Source organism: Hoplias malabaricus, chromosome 16 (genome assembly GCF_029633855.1).
Source record: "Hoplias malabaricus isolate fHopMal1 chromosome 16, fHopMal1.hap1, whole genome shotgun sequence".
Classification (NCBI taxonomy): domain Eukaryota; kingdom Metazoa; phylum Chordata; class Actinopteri; order Characiformes; family Erythrinidae; genus Hoplias; species Hoplias malabaricus.
The window spans coordinates 34,051,488-34,060,718 of record NC_089815.1 but is presented as its reverse complement, the minus strand read 5'-3'; positions in this window follow the sequence as shown (position 1 = coordinate 34,060,718).

The following is a 9,231-nucleotide window of genomic DNA, read 5'->3' as shown; positions in this document are numbered from 1 at the left end:
TTATCCGCAATTTTTCATCAGTCCACCAGGTGGCACATGGAATGTCCCAACACATGTATATTATATTGGGTTTGGGATGGGGTATTTCCGGCCTCCGAATATATTGGAAGTGGGATGGTTGTCCAATTGCTGTCAAATATATTGGAAGTGGGATGGTTGTCCAATTGCAATATATTCTGATGGTGTCAAATATATTGGAAGTGGGATGGTTGTCCAATTGTAATATATTCTGATGGTGTCAAATACATTGGAAGAGGGATGGTTGTCCAATGGCAATATATTCTGATGGTGTCAAATATATTGGAAGTGGGATGGTTGTCCTGATGGTGTCTAATATATTGGAAGTGGGATGGTTGTCCAATTGCAATATATTCTGATGGTGTCAAATATATTGGAAGAGGGATGGTTGTCCAATTGCAATATATTCTGATGGTGTCAAATATATTGGAAGTGGGATGGTTGTCCTGATGGTGTCTAATATATTGGAAGTGGGATGGTTGTCCAATTGCAATATATTCTGATGGTGTCAAATATATTGGAAGTGGGATGGTTGTCCAATTCCCATACATCCTGATGGTGTCAAATATATTGGAAGAGGGATGGTTGTCCAATTGCAATATATTCTGATGGTGTCAAATATATTGGAAGTGGGATGGTTGTCCTGATGGTGTCTAATATATTGGAAGTGGGATGGTTGTCCAATTGCAATATATTCTGATGGTGTCAAATATATTGGAAGTGGGATGGTTATCCTGATGGTGTCTAATATATTGGAAGTGGGATGGTTGTCCAATTGCAATATATTCTGATGGTGTCAAATATATTGGAAGTGGGATGGTTGTCCAATTCCCATACATCCTGATGGTGTCAAATATATTGTAAGTGGGATAGTTGTCCAATTCCCCTATATCCTGATGGTGTCAAATATATTGGAAATGAGATGGTTGTCCAATTACCATACATCCTTATGGCTTCAAATATATTGTAAGTGGGATGCTTGTTCAATTACCATATATATTGTGTCAAATATGTTCAAAGTGGGATGGTGTCCCATCACTACATATTGTCATCAGAGCACGTTTTAGGAAAACATAATTGTAATGTCTAAAAATACATTTAGCCATATATCCCATGACTCCCTGATCTCATATCTGTCTTTGGAGTTGTAAAATTCTACTGTCCAAAATCCATATATTTTTTTTTGACTTGAATATATTGGAAGTAGGATTATCAGATCTCAGCTTCAGAACAACATAAGAGGTTTTTACAAACGGGTCTATCTTTGTCTGGGTCTATCTTACTCAGCGTGTGAGTTTGGAGAAGATTGGAGAGAATAAATATTTTCACTCAAAAAAACTAAAAGGGGTCCCCCTATGAGTTGTTTTTAAGTGAAAAAATTGATGTCCTCCAATCATCTCCAAACTCACACCCTGAGTTGATGACACTCAGACTTAGACGAAACTGGTCTTACTTTGAAGATATTTCACTCCTAAGCCAAGATCTGATAATCCAACTTCCAATATATTCCAGTCAAAAACATATATGGGTTTTTGACAGTAGAATTTTACACTTCTAATTACAGAAAAAGGATCAGAGGGACTTGGGCTGTATGGAAACATGTATTTTTTTTAACTATATAAAATGTTTTCCCAAAATGTATAAGTCTTTACTTTAACCATCCCAATTGCAATATATTTGACACAAGTGTTATATATTATATTTAAGCAGTACATTTCTTCGTAGATGTCTTTCAGTAACTGTAAAACATTTATTTTAATTATTTGTAATTTGCTAAGACACATGGAAGACCTTTACATCCCGAGGTAGTGATAGCTTACAACCTGGTCTCACACCTACTTGTGATATAGTCACATATATAGGAGACTGCAATTCATGCTGAAAATATGCGATATGTCACGAATTGCAGATTACTATATCACGAGTAGGTGTGAGACCGGGCTGTAGCTTAACATTACTGGCTGATGTAACTTTGCTAACTGACAAAGCGACACATTTATGTTATGATTAAAACCAATATTTAACAAAAAATATATTCATTAAACACATGAAAAGTGTTGTATTCTAATCAAATGATATTTAAACTCCCGCACGAGTTATGCACAGGGGCCGTGTCTTCATTAATTCAGACTTATTATCCTGGATTTAAGTCCTTTATAGAGTATTTAGTTATTTTTTATAACGTCTCTTCCTTACACATGTAAACAATCGTACACACACAAGAATGCGTGTATTTGTATAACTAAAAATGTGAGTCTGTAAACAAGTTTTAGTCCCCACACCGAGATTATATCCATCTACACACAGACAAAGAGAGAGTCCACCAGTTTCGCTACACTACACTTTGTTTGGGTTTTTATGTACTGTTTCTAATTCTATATTTTTGTTGTGATATCAGTTATAATTGAATATGTATTTTGTCTCGTTCACCAGTGATATTTTTCAGTTACTGTAGTTAAAACAGCATTTAACTAATCCATACGGGCCTACTTACATATTCATGATTGGATTTACATCACACACTGTAGCTGACACGAAACATAAATCCTTTGTGAACGTAGTCCCTACGTTTCATCTGAATTATTCATAACATAGTGAGCGAAGCACTGACCTATGGCTACGTTGAGCCCTACGTGAGCAGTGTGAAGACAGCAATATTAGTAAGCTGATCCCCATAGCAACTGGAAGTTAATTTTTCACAATAAAAAACCTCTGGTGTTTAGTACCTTAAAATTTGTAAACATGCATATTATTATATAACTTCATTCATAACATGCTCTAAAGCTTTTCATAATTGTATATCAAACAAACATCACTATTCTCTCACACTATGTGTGTGACACATACTGAGATTTGACATTGATAAATTATGTGCATTCTTTTAATAGCATACTGCTAAACAATACAGTGTCAATACAAACCCATGGTGAAATTAACTTTCCAGATCCTCCTCTTTCTGTAAACGTATTGTATGTTTAACGATACATTAAGTTACTCATGTTTTATTTAATTATGTGTATCTACTTCTATATATAAATTAAGAGAGGATAAATCTCCTTCAAAATGAAATTGAACAAAAAATTCTGAATTAAAAAAGGGCTTTTTCAGCAGTTCAGTGGTGGTTGAAGTGAGGGGTTTATATATATATATATATATATATATATATATATATATATATATATATGTGTGTGTGTGTGTGTGTGTGTGTGTGTGCTTTTAAACGTATTTATATATGTATAATGTTAATACAAAATCTCATAAAAAACATGGTCAAATCCAATACGCTTAGAGACCAACGACATTCCTTACACCTGGACCCCCATGACTACTGACGAAGAACACTCAGAAAAGTGACACTGAGCCTGCTGTGGGCCAACGCTGTTTTCTGACTGTGACTCTGAGCCGAGTGTAGTCAATTCACAAAAAACATTATAAGAACGCAGTACCAAAGCATGGCTCAATTTTGCATGTAGGTATTTGAGTATACACTAAGTAGGCTACAAGCTTATTGTTTTTAGTCCAATACACTTTATAAACTTGAATTCCTCTGTTTTTTTTTCATTTGTTTTAAATTATGCTCTAAACGTGTTGGATTCTCCGTGTTGACACGTAGCGTATAATTTCGTGTTAACACGTTAAGGTATTGACGCGTTATGAACGTGTTAACACGTTAAGTTTGTGTATTTCGTGAATCATGATGCTTTACTGCCACCAACTGGTGTATGGCGTTATTGCTGAAACAACATAAAGCCTTAACTTACCAAATAACGGAAACAATTCCAGTGTTTAATGTTCTGAACAATGTTTATGAGATTTTGTATAAACATTATACAAACATAATATTTATATAAACATAAATACGTTTAAAAGCGCACACAAACATAGATATATATACCCCTCACTTCAACCACCACTGAATTTACTGCTGAAAAAAGCCCTTTTTTAATTCAGATTTTTTTGTTCAATATAATTTTGAAGGAGATTTATCCTATCTTAACATATATAAGTATGTGGCCACAAATGGGTCCACAATTCCATTTAGACCTAACAGGTGGTGGTGGGGTCTTAGTTCCGAAAAGCCATTTAGTGGACAAAATAGCAGTTGCTTACCTCTTCGTAGTACCACACCATCCCAATCCACATATATGATACGCCGCTTGGTGGACCTTATCGGCCTAGCGCGCGGCGCCCCCTAGACGATTTACTTTGCAGAGCCCGGGGTCGGGTCCTGGGCACACGTGGTGAGAGCTAAAAATCCTCAAAGTTTGGGCCTTTTACCCGCACTTTTGCATCAATCCACCAGGTGGCTCCCGGAACGTCCCGATTCCAATATATTCCATTACAGGCAAATATATTGGGATTGGGATGGCGTATATATTTATCATTCGTTGAAGTGTTTTGTAATGTTTTTAATACTTTTAACATGCCCAACATCCATAGACATTAACATTTTTAAAGTGTTGGCTACTTTGATAAGGCAACACAAACGTCCTTTCACAAAGTTTCCAACTATCTTTGATATATTTATAATGCCAGTAAACCGACAAACACGTAACCACAGTGAGCCAGCCTGCCCTTCTGAAACTCTTGTCCGAACGCCTTACTTTCAAATTTTCAAGTTAGCTAATGTTACTGCTGCATTACTTAAGGTGGAAGCGAAAAATTTAAAAGCTTCTGAGCGAACACCAGTCAGAATGTCAACACTAGAACTATCAGGATTTTCATATACCCCCTTTTTCTACCAGAGGCTGCCAAATGGCAGTGCTGGGGTAATTTGCAACCCATTAGGCCACATTTTGTTATGTACATTAAGCCACTACTAGGTGCTAAAACGGGGGGATGGGTGATAGTGTGAACTGTGTTGACTGACAAAGCTCTGAGAGTCACAGCAGGCACAGACTTTCAGGAGTTTAGTTTAGGGCAACAGTCTCAACAAATAAAAAATATTTTGGTACTTTGGCAGTTTTCTCAGCTGCTGATAATTATTATTATAATCTTTCAAAAATATAATGAAATAATACTTGTTTATTTAGAATACACACAATAAAGAATTATTTAAGCTTTTTAGTTTATATTTGTTGATCTAATGCAGTATTATTTGATGTGAAACCTACAAAAACCTTGAGAAATATAAATAAAAAATTCAGTTAAGTAAAAATTGCTCAAAAATAGTATTTAAGTTTAATTTGAGTCATATTTACTTGTCAAGAAAAACACTTTGCCAATGGGGTGAGATATTTTGACTTAAAACAAGAAAAAATGTCCTGATAATATTCTTTTACTTGGGTTTTTAAATGTTTAAGTAAAAATGTCCTTTTTACAAGTAGCTGAGGGTTGTTTTTTGTATAAATTTATGTAAAAATATCTTTACCTATTGGCAGTTTTTCAAAAGACAAAAACTACTTAAAATAAGGTTACAACATATCAGAGCTATTTTGACTAATCAATATGCCACTTTTTGCACTGTGAAAACAATCCTACATTAGTACAAAGGAGGCAGTTTTTCAAAAGGCAAATTTACTTAAAATCTGAACTTTAGCTATTTTGACAAATCATCAGTGAGAAAACAATCCAAAATTAGTACAAAGGAGGCAGACTTGAGGTGTTTTGGAATTATAGTTCAAATAATGTCTTTGTGTGAGTTTTAGAGAAAGATGACTGCAGACACTGGAAAACTTGTTAATAAAGTGCATAAACTTTATATAATAAACTGCACCAAAGTAAATAGCCTATCTGGCTACATGCTGAGTGAAATAAAATAGAATAAACCTTTCTCACTATAGTACAATATTACAAATATACACGATGGAGGTAACTGAGATGGGTGTGTCAGTGTCAGTCAGGGTGTGTATTCCCTGCCACATACGCCAAGGGTCAGAGGAGGTAAAGTGCTCCTCAATCCAGAGTTTGTAGCAGTGCTTGGCTATAGCTATTAGTCTCTTCATATTGCCAGGAACTCCAGTGGGCGGTACAAAGGACGCTCGTACCCTGAGCGCTTCTATGCTGAGGGATGCCATGGTAAGAAATCTCAGACCACCAGTCTTGTTTTTTGCCCTTCTTTTGTACGCATTAGGTTTTTCCATTTATGTGCATCTGCTTTTGTTTTTTTTGTGAATCAGGACCGGCGTTTGTAGCAGTGCTTGGCTATAGCTATTCCTCTCCTCAGGTTAGCTCTGACCAAGCTGTATGCTTCCCTGCATCCTGATCTGAAGGCAGCATCTCTGGCTTTGAGCAGAGTGCGAACCTCTCTGTTCATCCAGGGCTTCTGATTAGGGAATGTTAATTATTATGGCAAACTTAAAATTAATGATTAAGTATCACCAGGAAGAAAGATCGACGCTCAAAGAATTCTTTGAGGAGAAGAGAGGAATAAGACAGACAGTCAAAGATTCTCTCTTATCTCTTGAATTTATTGAACAAATCCAAGCCATATATAGGACCCCAGTCACGTACACCATTATTAGATCATGTCTCGTTCCATCAACCCAAACATTCCCTTATTGGTGCCTCGTCATCTCCCTTTTATCTCCGTCCTCTTCGTATTGCCAGGAACTCCAGTGGGCGGTACAAGGACACTTGTACAAGCGCTTCTATGCTAAGGAATGTCATGTTAAGAAATCTTGGACCCTCGTCAACGTCAGAGAGGATCCCAGGCATGTCGCACCCCTTCTGCATAGGAGGTTATTTCGGGCGGGCCGAGCACAACGTGGGCATGGGCGTTTCCATCAGAGCGGTGACTCTGAAATCTCTTCTGGTAAGATTTCCTAAATTTTCTATGTTTGTTTGCTGGTTATAGCTGTTGTGATTTTGGAAGAGACACACTGCAAAAAGTACAATCTTGAAGTTAAAATTGCTCAAGAATATTATTCTATTTTAATTTGAGTAATTTTGACTTGTATTTTGACTTAAAACAAGACAAAATGTCCTGATACGATTCTTTTACTTTGGGTTTTAAAAAGTTTAAGTAAAAATGTCTTTTTTTACAACTAGCTGAGGGTTGTTTTTTTGTATAAATTTATTAAAAAATATCTTTACCTATTGGCAGTTTTTCAAAAGACAAAAACTACTTAAAATAAGGTTACAAAATATCAGAGCTATTTTGACTAATCAATATGCCACTTTTTGCACTGTGAAAACAATCCTACATTAGCACAAAGGAGGCATACTTCAGATGTTTTGGAATTATAATTCAAATACCATGTTTGTGTCAATTTCACATTATTTGAACCTTTCACTAATCAATTCTCAAACATATGGTCCTGTAGATGAGGAGACTTCACCACCTCCAGGAAAGAGAGGTCGCATGGAGACACACGGGTGGCTGACAGAGACGGCAAAAGATGGCACAGTGTGGCATGAAGCACATAGTTTATATTTCTGTAAAGTTTACATTTCTATTCATGAATACTTTTGTTAACATATTGTTGCATGCTTATTTAATCTTTCATTACTTCCTTTATTACTATTTCATTGTACAGGGAAACCAAGCAAAATGTTTCTTTCCTGTTCATATACCAATAAAACTACCTTGAATCTAAATGTCTGGTAATGTTGACTTTTTTTGTGGGTGGGGGTTCACCAACTTGCTGCAGAGAAGAGTGTGGAGTGCAGTAGAGTGTCTCCTTTCAAATGTAAAGGCCTCATTTACATAACACTGGAGGTGAGAAGAGCTGTTCACACCTGCCAAATGGCAGTTCTTTGGGATTTAAAGGTATAATTGCCAAATGGCAGCGGTTTGGTAGTTCTAGTGTTAAACAATACACCTGCATATAGTCAGCACAAAAAGATTGCTCACACATTAAAATCATGCCCAAGATAATGGAACAATGACGTTCAGAAGTAAGTTATAATCCAGCGTCAGGTAATTTAATGTGGAAGCGAAGAGTTGCAATACAACATTGAGCTTCTGGGCAACCTCAATGTTAAGAAATTAAAATTATACAAGCACATACAGGTGCTGGTCATAAAATTTGAATGTATGCAAGACATGGGTGTCAGCTGTCATGTTCCTTATGCCAAGCCACTCTTGAACAAGAGACAGCGTCAGGAAAAAGGACTGGACTGCTCCCGAGTGGTCCAAAGTTATGTTCCCTGATTAAAATAAATTAGATGAGATTAGATTCAACTTTATTGTCATTGTGCAGAGTACAAGTACAGGGCCAATGGAATGTAGTTAGCATCTAACCAGAAGTGCAATATATAACATTATTTACATAATTTACATAAAGTGCAGTAGTGATATGACATTGTGATTATGGAAGTTAAAGTAACCATATATACATATTGAAATATAAAATATGTAAGCAAAGTAACATTGTGTAGGTGATGAATTATGTACTGAAGGATGAATGAAATACAGCTTTACAGAAGGTGCAGTGAAATGATTGTGCAAGATTTATTTAAAGTGCCTGAATAGTGTTCATCCGGATAACAGCCTCAGGAAAAAAAAACTTTTACGAAACCTGTTAGTGCGGGAAAAGAGGCTCCTGTAACGTCTGCCAGATGGTAAAAGGCTGAAAAGTCCATGATTTGGGTGTGTGACGTCCTTGACGATATTTCTTGCCCTGCCCAGGCAGCGTTTATGGTAGATGTCCTCGAAGGAACTTGAAACTGGACACCTGATCCACTGCAGTTCCGTTGATGTGAATGGGGGCGTGAGCTTGGTTCCTAGTCCGTCTGAGGTCCATGATGATCTCCTTTGTTTTGAGCGTGTTTAGTACCAGGTTATTCTTTTGGCACCACAAGGACAGATGCTGTACTTCATCCCGGTAGGGCGTTTCATTATTGTCTGTAATCAAGCCTATCACCATGGTGTCATCTGCGAATTTGACTACGGTGTTTGAACCATAGGCAGGTACACAGTCATGGGTGAAGAGAGAGTACAGAATCGGGCTAAGAACACAACCTTGTGAAACGCCAGTGTTCAAGGTGATGGTTGATGAATGAAGGTTGCCTAATCTAACAGAATGGGGTCTGTTAGACAGGAAGTCTAAAATCCAGTGGCAGAGTGATGTGCTGATACCCAGAGGGTGGAGTTTGGATATCAGCATAGGCGGAATCACTGTGTTGAATGCAGAACTAAAATCGAGGAACAGCATTCTCACCTATGAGTTTTGACAGTCCAGGTGGGTTAGTGCAGTGCTGTTGAGATAGCGTCCTCTGTGGATCTGTTGCTATGATAAGCAAACTGGTGTGGGTCCAGCGTAGCAGGCA